General features: G+C 41.7%; 1 protein-coding gene across 6 annotated transcripts in view; it reads left to right on the top strand.

Moving 5' to 3' along the window:
- The window catches only part of FGF14 (fibroblast growth factor 14), a 607,804-nt gene that overhangs the window by 202,907 nt on the left and 386,913 nt on the right, over positions 1–17,984 (top strand). The gene's annotated exons all lie outside the window — the stretch shown is intronic.

Raw genomic sequence — 17,984 nt, 5'->3', positions numbered from 1 at the left:
TTTGCCTGGAAAATTTACTCTGTAGCAGATAATGTTTCCCCTGAAAAAGACTTAAGTATTCTTCTGACTCACTAAGGCTTCTAGATATAAGGGAGTTTTCTCTCAGATTTCTACGGTGTGGGCTGAGCACTCTTGAGGTTGGAATTCTAGAATCTTGAGAAGAGCCTTGAATTGATGTGTGTTATTGTTAATTTCTTTATTAATAAAGCCAAACCCCAACAAAGAAACTAATTTTGGACTCTGAACAATGTGATTCTTAGAGAAGCTGGGAAAGGCACCTGCTCACATATTTTAAAATATAACATTATTTAGTTATCTTAGTCAAAGACAAGTTTTTAAGCATGACTATGTGGTCAGCTTAAAAAACTTGTCTTTGACTAAGATAACTAAATAATGTAACACTAATGGGAAACTGTGGAGAATAAGAGGGTGTTGAGTTTTTTTTTTTTTTTTAGGAAGATTAGATGCATCTCAGTTTATCTGTTTGATATTATCCTGCCTGGCTGACAGGAGTTAAATGAGAGGAGGCTGTTAGGGAAGCAACAAACAGGAAATGAAACAATGGCAAAAATAAGGTACAGTTCAAAGAATATCAAGAGTCCTTGAGGGAACAAAGGGAAAGCTATTGATTGGGAAACACCCACTACCAGGCTATAGCTCTGCTGCTAAGATTTATTCTTCCAAACCTGAGCCTAGGATCAAAGGGGATTCTCAAACCTTAAAGATGCTGAGCCTACAGAAGAAGGAGAGTTGAGTAGGTTGTCAGCAGCTGCCCAATGGGGAAAAGCTGACAGACACACTGAGTAAGCAGCCCAGAGATGGAGGTGAGTGGGTTGAATGGAATTTACTAAAAAGCTTTCAAGGAAAAATTTAAGCTGTATGTAAGGGGAAATATGCCTATAGGCCTTTTTTGTTTTATCTCTTCTGCATGCTATGTACCTTTGGGTGAATAAATAATCCTTTGTTTTGAAGAAACTGCTTTTGAGTCACTTGAATCAGCTGCTGTCACAGGCTCACAGAGGAAAATGGGTTTCAGGTGCCAAAGTCAATTGGGCCTGTCATGTTAAAGAGATTGAGAAACAGGGCTGCCATGCTAAGGTCCAGTCTGAGTGGCTGAGCCACCAGTGAGAGAGGTGAAAGAAGCTAGGCCTGTGACTGTCACATAAGGGCTGTACATGAGAAGGACTAACAGAAGTCCAAAGCACAGCTTGCTTGTAAACAAGACAGAAGTATATAGGAAAAATTGTAACAACTGTGTATAGACCAGTGGTTCCCAAACTTGTTCCACTGCTTGTGCAAGGAAAGCCCTTGGTGGGCCGCACCGGTTTGTTTACCTGCTGTGTCCACAGGTTCGGAGAACGTGGCTCCCACTGGCCGCGGTTCACTGCTCCAGGCCAATGGGAGCTGCTGGAAGTGGCGGCCAGTAGGTCCCTTGGCCCGCGCCGCTTCCAGCAGCTCCCATTGGCCTGGAGCAGCAAACCGCGGCCACTGGGAGCCACGATTGGCCGAACCTGCAGACGCGGCAGGTAAACAAACCGGCCCGGCCCGCCAGGGGCTTTTCCTGCACAAGCGGTGGAACAAGTTTGGGAACCACTGATATAGACCAATATGAAATATATTTAATATGTTGTAGCATAAAAGTTTTATTGGCATGGCAACATCATTACAAAGTTACTCCAAACAGCTGAGAAAGTATTGTGTTCTGAAATATGCATGTCTTTTTCTTGTTAAAAACAATGAGTTTGTCTATGATGTGGGCTACTTTAATTACTTTTGTAGTAAATATTAAACAGGAGGGAATTGGGGGGCATGTAACTGTCCTTGCTTATCTTTGTCACCTCTGCTGAAATGTGAACGAGATTTTTCTCAAGATCTGTTTTTGTTAATCGTAAAGATTCTTTAAAATACACTCAAATTATTTGTTAACATGCAGTAACCAAATCTCTCAATTATTGGAAAGCTGTTCATATTCCTGCTGATGGATAAGAATCTAGAATATTTAATCAGAACTGTTTATTTCATATAAACCTTTCCTCTGGAGTCTCAGACCTGGAAAGTAGCAATGGTTATATAACTTTTATTCCAATGACAGGGTTATTGCCTGCAACTCAGAAGGAAAAAATATTGTGACTGCGATTTCCTGGCCAGTTACTGAAGCAAGTCTGGCCCATGAAACAAAAAGATTCAGATAAGGGGTTGGTGATTCCATTCTGAGTTACCTAGCACTTGAATAAATATAGGAAAGATTGATTAATGTAGCCAGTAGCGACAAATGTGTAGATATACCAGAGGTTTAGTACTGTATACATAGTGTTACTTTGGTGAATAGTCAAGCACAGTGTGTGTGCTTGAAGGTACTAGGAAGAGGTTTTGAGGTCCAATCTTCCATTAGTGAATGTCTATAGCTTCCACTAACATTAGTGAGAGTTACCTGCACAGCTGTGAGACAAAAGGTGCAGAATATCTTGAATTGGCTTATTTACTCATATGTGTAAAAATGTTAAGTGAACAATGACTTCAGCTTTCAAATGGAGCTAGTGCTGCATAGAATTACACACTCTGTGCCACATCCAACTCAGGGTTCTAGTTAATTTGTTGTTTAGACTTTTGAAATATATGAAGCAATCACGTTTTTAGAGGCTGTCAAGTTATGTCAAGGCACTAAAACACCTTCTGAAAAGAAATTATATTCAATATGTCTTTTGGTTTCTTTAAACAATTCCCATAGTGCTTTGTGTAAAATCAAAGGTAACGCTGGCATTGCTTCAGGTAAGGAGTAGAGAGAATATGTAAGAGCACCTTCCATATCCAGGAACTCTGGGGGCTGGTGTGGCATCCTTTGAAGGCTAAGGCGACCAGGAGGCTGCCCTAAATTACACCCCCGCTTCAATGCCACGTATAGATCATTCCAAGAATGCAGAATTGCTGGGGTGCAGGACCATCCTGAGAACACCTCCTCTCTCCCGACCCAGACATGCTTCTACTGTGCCCACAAGAATGCCACCTGCACCCAGGGCTGCTGTGGAGGTAGTTCAGAGCGAATGGAGACCGTTCAGCACTGGAGGTATCCCCGGTGGTGGGAAGTATGCCTGTCCTGTGACTCTTTTTTGTGTCTAGCAGCTGCAGCGTGGCACTAGTGCAATAGTGAATCGGAGCCTGGGCTGTTAAGATTTGTTTTAGCTATTTTTAGTAAGGAACTTAGCATTTTACTTATTTCTAACTAAAATCTCTTGCTCATGTGAGCAGTAGTGGGGAAAATGGTAAATAAATTAACCTACAATTGAAGCCTGTCAGCGTGAGGAATGAACCCTCACTCTTAATCTGTGCACTCTGTTGTTTGAAAGTTGAAACACAGATGTCAAGGATTAGCTGTTCTTGCTCTGCTGCTCTGGGCCTCTTCCCCAGTCTACCCCCAGGCCGTGCCAGACAATTTCTGTTATGTGGATGCTCTCCACGTCCGCACTGAAATCCCCTCACCTCCCCCGTTTTGATCTGAAGACAGGTTTGTAATACTCTTCAAAAATAGTAACAGGCAGTATTTCCTCAAACAGAGCAGTCAGATTCAAATTAGATTAGCTAAAAGGAAGTGTTTTTATTAAAGCATGTAGGGAAAGAAATGTTTTAACTAGAACCAGAACATTTTTTATTTATATTGATTCCCCCCCCCCCCACCCCAATCGTATCTTCAACACTCTAGGACTACCCAGGGATTAAAAACAACTATATTGAATAAAATATTAAACCATAAACATGCTGACACCTGGAATTGCTCAGAACACTGCTACAACACCGAAGCAATGAGGTAGCAGCTTCAAAATAAAGCCCCCCAGCCTAGCATCCTCCTCCCAAAATAAAAATGTGTTGGTGTCATATCCAGAAAGCAAGTGAAGCTATTCTACTACCCTATTTATAAATTGCACAGAAAATATTATTTAACACATTATGGTGTTAACTATGGAACCCTGAGCTGCAATTCTTTCTCTGGAGTAGGTATGCAGAACCCCTCACTGTCAACTCTGTTCTAAAGAGACAATCATTCTAAGCCATAATGATTTGGACTGGTTCAGTTAACTCTGGGCAGACCAGACTCTTCAAAACGATCAGCAGAATTCATATAGGTTACACTGTTACATCTTGGGTTGTAGGATAAACCACAAGGCAAGGAAATGTGACAAATGAAGGCCATAAGGATAGATAAGTTTGGGAAGGCTTTAGTACAGCAGCAAACCCACACGTAATTAAAAATGCATAAAAACAACAATTTGAGATAATACAATAATTATTACATTCATATTGATCAACTGCTTGCTTTCATAAATGGCTGTATAGATTCAACATGAGGCTATAGTAATCTCCTAATAACCAACACCTTATACATTATGCATAATAGATAGCCATACATAGAACAAGTAGGTGATGGTGGGGAACAGTGACATTGAAATGAAAAGCAAAGCAAAAGATAGACTTAAAAGAACTGACTTGAAGAGTTTAGAAATTTTGAAGTGGAAAATTGTTAGGCTGGTAGATTAGATGATAAGGAAAACAGAAAATTGTATTTTATTATTACACATATCTGTAGTGTATTCTCAAATGGGCACTTCACCCCCCAAACCTCCAGAAGTCCCCTGGACTGGCCCTGCCTCCTCATCTACTCCTGCAAGATTTTGGGGGGCAGGGACGTGTGTGTGTATGTGGAGGAATATGCTTTGAAATTCAAGCTTGTCTGAGATTTTGAAATTGTTGTAAGATCTTCCAGCCTGCTCATATAAAACCAGTGAGTCCAAAGCTTGAATGGCTGTACTGATAAACAGTAGTGCTGATGAGGTGAGATAGAAAAAGGGATGAAATTTTGTTTTCTGAATAAATGATATTGTATACATTTTAAATAACTTTTTAAGGTTTTGATTCAGACTTTGTATATATCACAATCAAAATATTCTGCATTAGAGCTAGACTATTCCAGGTCTTTGACTTCATGTAGAGTCCATATGATTCTTCACTGAGTTTATTTCATCTAGACCTGCTGCCTTGTTGTTCTTAATCTGCTTGGTGGCATTGTGTACCTCAGACACATTAGGAGGGTCTCCAAGCTCATCCCTAAATGGTCGTTGAGGGATTTGCTCAAGGACTTCATCTGCAACCATAGAATTACGGTTAAGGAGATCTTCAAAATGTTCTTTCCAGCAAGAATTGATGGCTTTGTTGTTTCAGGAGTGTGGTTCCATCCTTAGAGAGGATTCATACCATGGCAAATTGGACCATAAAAAAGCCTTGGTGGCACTAAAGAAACCACATATATTGTGGATATCCACGAAATGTTAGAGTTCTTGTGTTTTGTCAGTCCACCATTTGTTCTTGAGTTCTCTGGTTTTATGTTGGACTTCTGCCCTCACCTTGACATGGGCTTCTCTCTTTATATTCCAATTTATGTCATTCTGCCAAGCACGAAATGCCATTCTCTTCTCATTAATGAGTTGCTCAATTTCAGCATCATTCTCAACAAACCAGTCCTTATGTTTTCTGGTTTGGTAGCCTATGGTTTCCTCACAGGCATTGATGATTACTGCTTTCAGCTGGCTCTAGTGTTCCTCATTTTCTTCCGGAAACTCTGATGGGAGCTTTTCTTCTAAGACTGCTTGGAAGTGGTCATGCTTAATAGGGTCCTTTAAATCTTGAATCCTCAACTTGCGCCTGACCTGCTTCTTTTGCAGCCTCCATTTGGGAGCAATCTTAATTTTCATTGTGGATTGAATAAGGCGATGATCAGTCCAACAGTCATCAGCACTTGTCATTGCTCTTGTGAGAAGTATGTTGCTACGATCTCGAGCACGAACTATAACATAGTTGAGGAGATGCCAGTGTTTTGACCGTGGATGTCTCCAAGATGTTTTGAACTTTTCCTTTTGTCAGAAGAGAATGTTCGTAATAATAAGTTCATGTTCAGTGCACTTGGTCAGGAGCAGAATTCCATTTGAATTGCTTTTGCCAACTCCTTCTTTCCTGGTTGTTCCCTTCCACAGGTCTGAGTCTCATCCCACACATGCATTGAAATCCCCCAAAAGGATGATTTTGTCTTCTGTAGGGGTCTCCAATAAGATGGTTTCCAACTGAGAATAAAACTCTTCCTTTACATTCTCATCGGCATCCAGTGTTGGTGCATAGGCGCTCATAATAGTTGCCTGTTGATTTTTGGTGAGCCTCAATCAGAGTGTCATAAACTGCTCATTGATGCCGACTGGTACCTCAGAGAGGCACCTTACGAGCTTGTTCTTTATAGCAAAGTCCACTCCATGCAATCGGGGTTCATCTATAGATTTTTCCCTTCCAGAAATAGGTGTATGCTCCTTTCTCCTCCCTCACCTGTCCTTCATCAGCTCTTCTAGTTTCGGACAAAGCAGCAATATCGATGTTAAACCGACTCAATTCACGAGCAATAAAGGCTTTACGTCACTCTGGTTGGTCACTGTTTGAGTTGTCCATCAGGATACGTACGTTTCAAGTTTCAAAGTTGAAGAGTTTCTTACATTTTTGATCGCTGAGGTGGTGATCCTGCTGGATGCGGCTATCCAGCCAGGAAAAACAGAGGCAAGACTATTTTTAGGGTACCTTTTCTAACCCCCTCCCCATGTGGAGTGAGCAGAGTGGATCCTAAAAAGGACTGCTCAGTCGTGGGTGCAGCTGCCGAGATGCTCAACCCACCTCAATCCTCGAGCAAGACGACTGTATCACACACCCACTGCCTGTGTGTCGGTCTGTAATTAGGAACTTCCGGATTTCACTGTCCTGTTCCCGTCGCCACTCGCCGATTGCCACCGGACTTTTGATTTGTGCAATATTATTTTTCCAAAAAACTGGAAGGATGCCTGTGTGGGACTTCTTTTAAAGTGGGGAGACTGGTGCACAACAGTCACCACACTATCCTTGACAGATAGAGAACTTGATGGCATGGGCACCATGACGATTGGAGATTCTCTGTTTGCTGCAGCCTTCATCCACCTCCACAGTCGTAACATTACACAACAGTTTCACTTCCGTTGTGCAGGTATCCTCTGTCTGTTCTGCTGTTAGGGACTTCTTGGATCACACTTTTTCTGGAACCTCACCCTTGACCGTTCTGCCATGGCTAGCCCTAAGGGAGTACATGACTCCAGGCAGCATCGCTCTCGGGGTCACTGAGACTCGCAAGCCTCTCCACCACTACAAGGTGGTGATCCATGGAGAGGACATTCTTAGTAGACACTTGTTAGTTTGACAAACACTCTTGCTGAAGATTCCATCTGTTCTGAACATGTTGCATTTAAGGGCTACAGTGGCTGAACATGACTGTCCATCCAGTTGGTTGTCTGGGCAGCTAGGGGCCATTGGGGTGTCTGGCATTGAATGAGGCAAGGGTTCTCTGATCGTGTCATTAAAGATGGTATCATAGTGCATATGCTCAAGGAGGCTGAATTCTGGCATTCCTCAACTTTTGAATACTTGACTTTGCAACCGTAATGACCTTTTAATGTCACTTTTTGCAATGTAATTGTATTTATGAGCAGTTTTGGCCAATCAAAATTAACATGATCCTCTGTAAAATGGATGGGGAAAAGTTGGTTATAAATGTATGCATGGCAGAATTAATGCATACAAAGAGAAGACACATACCAGTTCTTCATGTAGAACAGCTATTTTGTTGTTGTTGTTTTTAAAAGCTCACAATAAGCAACAACAGCATGGGCAGTGCATATTGTAGACTGGGGGAGGCTATGCCTCCCCAAACAGCCCTGCGTAGCCCCATCCATGCTCCACTCCGAGGCCTCCACCTGCTTGCCTCTTCCCACCATGGCCCCACCCAGGTAGGCTGCTCTTCTTCCAGGAAGCATGCTGGGGCTGTGGCTAGGGGGGCTGGCCTGTGGCCGGGACTTGGGATGGCTGTGGCCACCCAGCACTGGGGGGCCCCAGGTGCTGGGGCTGTACCACCTGGTGCTCCAGGGCTGCAGGCACTGGGCTACCTGCCCTGTGCTCCAGGACTGGGGGTGCTGGGGCCACCACAGCTGGCGATCCGGGATTGGAGGTGCTCGGGCAGCCTAGGGCTGGGGGCGGGAGGCTGCTGGCCATGTTGCGGGGGGGGGGGGGGGGCTCTGGGTTTCAGCAGGGGAAGGGGGCTAGCCTCCTGGAGCCCGTGGTTCACCGACTGCCCATGAGCAACAGATTAATGACTAGGAGATGAGCTGATCTGGCTCTGCAAGAACAATTCCTCACCAACATTTGCAATCTCTTAAGACATCTTTTGTGCTGATCTCAGATTTCCATGCATTCCATCCATGTAATGATTAGTTTCCAATATTGTTTTTATCCCAATGTGCCACTCTTTTGGACAGTTATAGCAGAACGTCTGTTCCATCTGAATTAACAGGCAAGAACATTTCTTTTCCCTTTACCTTCTCTTTTGAATGTTAGTCAATTTGGTAGCATATGGCTACAGTATGTGTAGAGTATCATGTTTAAAAGAGTATTAAGGTTACAGTAGCTGGCCCTTGCTGAGCTTTTCCTTTTCAGTAAGGCCACATCTACACTACAAGGAGTATACGGTGCCGTAGCTATGCTGGCATAACTCCAGCGTAGAAACAGTTTACCACAACAGAAGGGGTTTCTCCATTACTGCAGGAGCACCGCCTCCAGAAGCATTCTTCCATCGATGTAGCTATGTCTACACTGGGGAGTTGGTTGGCATCGCTACAGCACTCAGGGGTGTGGATTTTTTTCAGACCTCTGAGCACTCTAGCTATGTTAACCTAAATTTTAAGTGTAGGCCAGACCTGAGTGCCAATTGGTTGAGGACCTCTTTTAAGAATCTCACTTCAATCTTCCGCCATTCAACATGGCATTTGCTGTCTGTCTAAATGGCTTCATTTCTTAAAATGGATTTATTTATTGTGTGCAGTTCCGGGCACCCAATCTCAAAAAAGATATGTTAGATCTGGAAAAGGTACAGAGAAGGGCAACAAGATTGATGGCTGGTGACCCACTGATTGGGGAAGGCTAGCCCCCTGCTGGCCCCGCCTCCCTACCTGAGGACCGGTCCTCATTCCCTTGCTGGAGCCCCCCCTCCCCATGGCTGCCAAGTCTCCCCCTAACCCCAGAGCGCTGGGCACGCAGTGTGTGCCACCCCCCCCCAGCTCCTGAGCACAGGACAGGCAGCTCCAGCCTGCTCCAAGTGCCGGGTGTCATAGCCCCCATGCACGGGGCCCACCAGCATTGGGAGGCCCTAGCCACCCCAAGTCCCAGCTGCCCTAGCCCCAGTGCCAGCATGCTGCTTCCCTGAAGAGAAGCAGCATGCCTGGGCTGGGGCCAAGGGGGAAGGGCAAGCCGGGCTTCAGGGAAGAGCATGGGCAGGGCCATGCCGGGCAGTTTGGGGAGGCACAGCCTTCCCCAGGCACAGCCTTCCCCAGCCTATGTGATGCACCACCCATGGGCAACAAAAATGATTAGGGGTATGGAACAGCTTCCATATTAGGAGAGATTAAAAAGACTTGGACTTTTCAGCTTGGACAAGAGACGATTAGGAGGGGATATGATAGAGGTCTATAAAATCATGACTGGTGTGGAGAAAGTGAATAAGGAAATGTTATTTATCCCTTCACATAACACAAGAACCAAGCATCACCCAATGAGATTAATAGGTAGCAGGTTTAAAACAAACATAAGGAAGTACTTCTTCACACGGTGGCGCAGTCAATTTGTGGAACTCATTACCAGGGAATGTTGTCAAGGCCAAAACTATAGCAGGGTTAAAAAAGAACTATATAATTTCATGGAGGATAGGTCCATCAATGACTATTAGCCAACACGGTCAGGGATGAAACCCTTTGCTGTGGCTGTCCATAGCCTCTGATTGCTAGACGGACGACAGGGGATGTATCACTCAGTGATTGCCTACTTTGTTCATTCCCTCTGAAGCACCTGGCATTGGCCACTGTCAGAAGACAAGATACTGGGCTAGATGGACCGTTGGTTTGACCCAGTATGGCCTTTCTTATGTACCAATTATAGGAACTGTAAGTGCAAACAAAATGTAGTTTGCAGTTCAGTCCCGGAATTTAAGCAAGAGACAGTTAGCCAACAAATCTGAAAGTAGATGTTGAATTCATGAATAGGAGAAACTCAAGGATGACAGGTTAATTTGGAAGCTGAAGTGAGATTTTGTAACCCAGAGGAAAGGGTATTTTACTCAAGGATCTTTGAAAGGTTTAATTGTGGAGGAGTGTGCCCCTGAATTAATTCTGTAAAGGAAAGTGTTACATGTATGCTTGAAACATTAGATTTTTAATGGAATATGTTGGAAAACATTGATTTCACCATACACACACAAACTAACACATATATTTCCTTTGATAATAATCAAAAATTACCCTTAAGCAAAGCAAGAAAAATGCTGCTTGAGAACTTATTAGCATTTTATTTAAGGGTATTTAATTTTTACATTTTTACATGTGATATTGACTGTCTGTGTTTTAACAGAGTTCTAGTTTTAAATTTTTGAATTTCAGTGTCTACTGTTAAATTATTGTTATACTCATAGTTAAAGACCAAAAAGGACCACTCCATCACTTGACTCCCCAAAGTTTCCCACAACTGTGGAAATTTAAATTGATTAAAATAGAGAAGAATGCTTACAATAAACATTGATATTATCCATCAAAATTATTTTTAAAAAAATTGAAATCTGCCAAGTCTCATTATATGTGGCAAATCTGTTTTTTTTTGTTTTTGTTTTGTTTTTTTTTCAACATGGGGAAAAACTATTTTCATTTTATTTCAGTGGTCAATACTGAAATCTTTCCAATTTTACCTTTTCTGTAATTAATTTGACGAGGTATTTACAGGGAAAAATAGAAGTTACATGGCAATCTATCTATTTTCCTATTTATAGAACATAAATTGCCGTGGTACCTAGGCATGGGATTCGGTTTTAGGACTTAATCCTGCAAATGCTTACACATATATTTAACTTTAAGCATGTGAGAAGTCTCATTGAGACTACTCACATGCTTAATTTTAAGGTAAAGTTAAGCATGTGCTTAAGTGTTGGCAGGATTTAGGCCGTAAGCATTAAATTGGACACTGCACATGCCATCCTAGGATTTTATTTCTTAGATTTGAGTTTTTATTCTTTTTTTCTCTTCTCCTCCTCCTCCTCCTCCTCCTCCTCTTCATACTCCTCCTTGCCATTGTATTCAGGCTTTTGTAAAAAAAGCTGGATTTTACATTACATTTTTAAAACAGAAAGGTAAACAGTAAAAATGAGGAAAATGTAGATTCTTTTATGTTTACATTCAGTAAAAATATCCATAAAAGTAGAGAAGCTATGCAACAATGATTTTTTAAAATTTATTTTTAAAAATGATCTATAGTGAGATTTGACTGACAAGGTCTGGGAATTCAAGGTCATGCTCATCAGCACACTAATCTGAATCAGTTTTTTGAACTCTGAGTGGAAGATCTAACTCCCTTTAAAAAGTGAGTTAAAATGAATGGTTTGTGAGACTGCCAAAAATATTAGATATCTGTCTCCAGAGAGTTCTCAGAACTTGGTCTCTCAGTCAAGTTATTTGCAGTGATAAGGGAGGAAGTCGCTGATATTACCATTCGGGATCAGGCACCACTTTTCTGTAGAAATGTAAAGGAAAATTATAGTCAAAGAACATCTCTTTTTACGTTCTGTAGCAAACACAGTCATGTTGAACGTGTTAGTGAATAAATACCATGGTTAGGTAGGAATTGCAATTAATGTAATTGCCATGGATAATGCTAGGATAGCTTTCAAACATTAAGTAGTGCTGATAGGTTTGGCACAGTGGCTCCATATGCTGACCAGTTTCTGGGGATGTTGTGCCTCCCGGATCTCCTATTCGAATGCTGAAACATCATCTCGTCATAAAGTTTGTGACCACACTGCTCACTAGAGTCTTATATGGTGAATTCACAGCTCTCAAATATTGTTGAATTCAAACAGCCAATTTTTACTTAGACGTTTTCAGTAGATTTCTATTCTGGACTGCCTGGTGAGGTACCATAAAGTAGGGGAAAGGTTGTTTATATTTCCTGGGATCAGTGTCAAATCTATCTTGCAGGTCCTATAATGCCAAAGAATAATATTTTTCTATGTTTGTATTTGAGGTTTACATTATACTTTCAGGTATAACTCTCTTTGACCTTTATCACATATATATATATTTTCTCCGCTCAATGTATTTTTGGATTAGTGTGACTGTATGTGTAACTTGAGAATAATTCTGTGACAGATAATTTTTTTTATGTTATTTGATACAGGTTCCATGCTCAATTCTGGTTTAGTTCTAATACTAAATGTGTAGGTCATACCCTCCTTTTGGTGAAGGATATTTGGCAATAAGTGAGGGGAAAGGGTGAGGACTTCTTATAAAAACTGTTGTGGTTCCCCCCTCAAGTTAAAGGTGTGTTTCCTATTGGCAGTTATTTCTTTGCCCTCATACTCTGTCTTCTGCAGTGAATTCTCAAAGTTTGGTTTCTATTGTTCTTTAACCTTTATTTGAAAGAAATAATTGCTGCAGAGCTGAGCACCAGCTTCCTGAAGAGAATAAAAACTTCTACAGACCCCCAAAATAATCCTAAAGTAGAAAAATAGAATGCATGATGAGAACTGATGAATCCAGTAAAAAAAAAATAAACAGCAAACAGGCAGATTCACCTGAGATAAGGAGATGCAACTACTAATACTGTACCTGGAAGGATGAGTGGCTGAAAAGAAGAGCTGTCTTGTGGGCTGTCTTCGTTTGTTTTGGGAGCTCTGTCTGGGGGCTGAGAGAGCATCCAGAGTATTGTGATTCATTGCTGATAATGTGTGGTTGTCCAGAAGCTCCGGCAGGCATAAAAGCTGTGACTCAGTGAACCCTCTGATCAGTGGACAGGAGGAGAGCAGCAAACAGGGGAGTTCAGACAAGGAGCAAGGTACAGTGGGTGGCATTGAAAACTGGCCTCTATTCCCACAATGATACATTTGCAGTGGTATTTGAGGTAATTCCCTTTATAAGCATAGGGAATACCACAAATATTGTAATAAAGGTGAAGACTTTAATTTGGTAAACATCTGTTTTTACTTTGGAGATTAGTTATCAAGATGTATTCAATTTACCCAAACATCATTAGAGCCACACATTCACAATAACCATTTTAATTTGTAAAAGTGCCCATCAGACTGTCTGTGGGTGTTATACAATATTTCAAAATAGGACATAGAACTTGTTAAATAATGTCTGCATTGGAAGGGTCTGCTGTTAAAACTAAATAACACTCTATAATTAATCTTCTTAGGACTTGGGGAAAAGAGAAGGGTGTTGCATATTGCCCTGAAGGCCACAGACTCTGGATGGGGTAGTCTAGTTGGGGAAGCAAATTCCAGAGCTCAGGGTCCCTCACTGAAAAAAACCTTGCTACCCTGAGAATATACCCAAGGAAGTGTTGCCTTGAGTGTCTGCTGAAATTAGCCAACCAATGATGACTGGTAGAAGGGCGCAAAGATGGGGAGTACGGGATCCTTGTTAGTACTTACACACACAAAAAAAAACAAAGCTAAACCCTTGAATGTTTTATCCCTTTGTCCCAATCTCCCAACCCTTGTCTATTGCTTTTTTTTTTTTTTTTTTTTTTTGGCCATGATCTTTCATCATGTTCCACACTCAAAGGCCACTGCATCTCTGCAGCTTCATTTCAGTCAATGATCTGTTGGCTGGTTAACTGTTTGGAGCAGGGACTGTGCTGTCCTATAGGTTTGTGATGTACCTAGAACATTTTGGGTATTATTCCACATAAATAATAATTTTGCTCATACCAAAGTGGCACACAAGGAATGAAGAGATGTCTCAAATAGACAGGGATATTGCGGCTTTAATTACAGCATAGCTAGATCATTGGCCTCTCAGCTTTACCTGTAACAGAAGTGACTCACAAGGATGCTGGTAAGAGACTGAACTTTATTTCTTGGGCTCAGTGGGTCTGGCTTACATAAGGTTAATGCCCCCATCACATGATGCTGCAGCAATGAGTACCTGCTGCCTCCAGTGGCCACTGTTATAGCAGCATGCTTTTCTTTATTTCAGCAAGGAGAATTGATTTGTCATTCAGAGTGGCTTTATTTAATGTTAGCATATAAATTAGTACTCTAAACAGACTTGACATAAAGTGTTGTGAATAGGCAACCTATTCTTAACCTGTGTCCATAGATATCTTTTCTATGAGACATGCCACTTACATTAAACTCTCCGCTTTAAAATTTATCATCAAAGAGAAATGATTCTACCGATTATTCATCTCTAGGCAAACATTTGTCACAGCAGCTTTACTCTGGGCACTCCTAAAGCAGTGGTGGTTGAAGGCTTATATCATAAAGGGGTAATGAGAAGCCAGTATACGAGCATACGGGATTGTGCATTTGTTTATGTCCAACCCATTTGTGGGTACAGTAGATGTGAAAGAAGAAAATGACATCTTTACTTTCTTATGCAGGAATATTACCCAGGTAAGTCCCATGTCATAATGGTAGTTCTGTGGGCAGCGACGGTTCTCAGTAACGCTCAGGAAGTGCTGAGCGCTTCACAGACCTGGGACCTTTGCCCATATCCTTGACTTCAGTACTTTGGACTTTCACCAAAAAGTGATACCTAATTTTTTTCAGGCTATAATCATGTAGCGAGTCTCATCTCAAAATGACACCCAACTCCTGTGAGAGCCCTTAGCTCCTAATTAACTCATTGGGAGTTGAGGCTTGCTGCCTTGCAGAACTGGATTTTTAAAGATCAAATTGGTCTAAATATTCCTTGTACTGGCTATTGTCAAAATTCTTTCTAGCTTCATAGCTGTTGTCAGATATATTGTTGTTTTTGTGCACTGGACCTGACATACAAGCTCAAAGTTTGCATACCACCTTTGCTAATGTAGCTAGACTTCCCATAACTATTGTTCATTTAGTTTGAATTTGCTTAATTTAGTTCAGGTTTGAGAGTAGCAGCCGTGTTAGTCTGTATCCGCAAAAAGAAAAGGAGGACTTGTGGCACCTTAGAGACATTTGATGCTCAAATAAATTTGTTAGTCTCTGAGGTGCCACAAGTCCTCCTTTTCTTTTTAGTTTAGTTCAGTTGCACTATGCACTGAGTATTTATAACCTTTGATTTAAAGAGGTATGTTTGATTCAAACTTTCAAAACCTTTAGCAATAAGAGAGAAAAAACTGTTTCAGGGAAACATTGCTCATGGAGCCAACACAAAACCACTCTTGCCAAAGCCTGCTCAGTTACCAAAGGTTAAATCTTAGATAAGTAGACACCAATAAAGATCCTATTAGTGTGCAGAATGAGGGATCTGAACGATATGCTATATTGAGTTATATGCTATGTAAAGATGTTGGGTAAGGTGAAGTCTTTCCAATTCCTATTTTAGTGTATTTTGCCAACAAATTACCCCAAACTGGCACAACTGATCACTGAAGTTATCCTCTGCATTAACTGTTTTTTTAGTTATAAAAATCTCCTCTTGTTGACTCTAAAGCAGTGGTGGGCAACCTGTGGCCCACGTGCCGCAAGTGGCCCATCAGGGTAATCTGATTGCAGGCTGCGAGACATTTTGCTGACATTGACCATCTGCAGGCAGGGCCCTGCACAGCTCCCAGTTGCTGCAGTTTGTCGTTCCCAGCCAATGGGAGCTGCGGGAAGAGGCGGCCAGCAAGTCCCTGCAGCCTGCGTCGCTTCCCGCAGCTCCCATTGGCCAGGAACGGCGAACCAGGGCCACTGGGAGCTGCAGGGGGTCGTGCCTGCAGACAGCCAACATCAGCAAAATGTCTGGTGGCCCTCAATCAGATTACCCTGATGGGCCGCATACGGCCCATGGGTCACAGGTTGCCCACCAGTGCTCTAGAGCCATGTGATATTTACTATAACTTATTTTTCCATCCTTGTTGAAACAAACACACAATGAATCCAAGCAAAGCAAACAAGGGTCAGTGTTTTTGCAAACTGGCAAATAACGCAGTTCGCCAACTGCCCAAATGACATGCTGGTAACTATTGCTTCTCTTGTCTTAAAAATAACAGTGCTCTAGTGGTATATTCTCAAGACCATTGTTAAAATTAGATAAGCATTTTCACTACACTTTATTTTCCAGGGGTTTATGACTCAGTCGTAAAACTGCAGGGCCTGATTCTGCACCACTGAAGTGAGTAGGAGCTTTGCCATTGACCTCGTGGGAGCAGGAGCAGGTTTTAATCTCTAATGAAATTTAGCAAATTATCATTTAAAAGATTTGCAACATTTTCACACAAATTTTCTTATAAAAATGTTTTGCCTATATTCTTTAATAATGGGTATACGAAAACCCCAGCAAAATAAATTATGCCCAAAGTTTTTTTGCATTGCTTTTCTTTTTATTTTTTTAAAATTAACACTTTGCAAGATTTCAGTCAATAATGTGAGCCTGTGTCCTTCTCTGACTGCTTTGGAGGAAAATATTAAAAATAAGTCAGTTAATCATTGGGAAGTCCCTTATTGTACTCAGACTTGCTTTCAGTGCATCTACAGTGAAAGCAAATCCTTGATGATCAGTGAAGCCAATGATTTGCAAACTAAGAAAAATGTGCTTCATAGCTCTTGTCTGAGTTCAGTAATCCTTATTTAAAAAATCTCTATGTATATTGTGGCAGACTCCATACCCCTAAAGTGGGATGCAGGGCTCCTCTGTTGAGACATCTTGTTCTAAGGTCTTGAATGAAAGCGCAGAGGAATCATTGCTGAATCATGATAGAAGGCTGATTTTAAATTAGCTCCATTCAGGACAGTGAAGAATTTGGAGCACACTTCTCAGGGGAAAAGAAATTAAGTTCTGTGACAACAGTTCTGGAGGGAAGCCCTAGGAAGAGCCCATCATGGAGAAAGTCTAGGCTAAAGCTTGTTTTCCCTTATTTTACAGCTCAGTCATGGCTTTGCCTGCCATGAACCTTGAGCAAGGAGCATTGCATTTATTGCACTGCCTGAGGAGCAGCCTGGGAGGGACAGAAAAACTCACTTTATAAATTGTTGATTAGACAGATAGTATAGTGAAGACATTCCCCCCCCACCCCCCCCCAGTAAGGTTCAGTAATGGGGCCAGTTGCTGCCCACGCAACCTCTCATGACCTAGGGTCATGCTACAGGCAGTCTGCTTTCGTTTCTCATCTTGGACTGTTCAAATAAACTTCACTTCAGGCTTCTTTCTTGGTCAAAAAATACACATCCTTGGGGACTGTGTTCATTAAAATAAAATGAATTGTAAAACTCAAACCACCCAAACGAAGTCCATTCGTAATTCCACTGAAGCTAAGGTTTCTCTTCATCCTCCCTGCCTAGAGAGCTTTCCTCCTTTTCTGCAGACTCTGCCACACATTCCTGGGCTTTCTCTCCTTCACTGCAGCTTCCTGCTCCTTTTATATTGGAATCACCTGATTCCTGTCAGGTGGGGCTCATCCTGTAATCAGGGTTGGCTTAGCCCCTGGCTCTCCAGCCCATGGGTCAAGCCACCTTGTTACAGGGCCCCATCCTGCAATGTGCTATGAAGGAGTATTCCCGTATGATTCAATATATCATTTTAGTAATGGATCCAGATTGGATATAGAGCAAGTGCCTACAATGAAGATATAAATACAGTTATCAACCAAGTACAGTAGCTGTTCAAAATGTAAGTGGTAGGTTGTGGACTTCTTACAGTTCTTACAAAAACGTCTTAGCCAAAAAAATATCATAACTAGCTATATAAGGCAAAAGAAGTGGAGTTGGCAGCTGGGAGTTAAGATAGGTTAGATACCTCAGCTATGACTTTCCAAATTTCCATACTTTCAAATTGTAGGATTTCTTGTAAGTTTAATATTAATTCTGAAATTCCTGCCTGTTTCTGTGTGTGTTTTCTAATTACACTGCTAAGTTATTTTCATATATTATCAAC

This window comes from Lepidochelys kempii, chromosome 1 (assembly GCF_965140265.1).
Source record: "Lepidochelys kempii isolate rLepKem1 chromosome 1, rLepKem1.hap2, whole genome shotgun sequence".
NCBI lineage: Eukaryota > Metazoa > Chordata > Testudines > Cheloniidae > Lepidochelys > Lepidochelys kempii.
The sequence above is the reverse complement of the archived record's forward strand: the minus strand, read 5'-3'. Positions and strand labels throughout refer to the sequence as shown.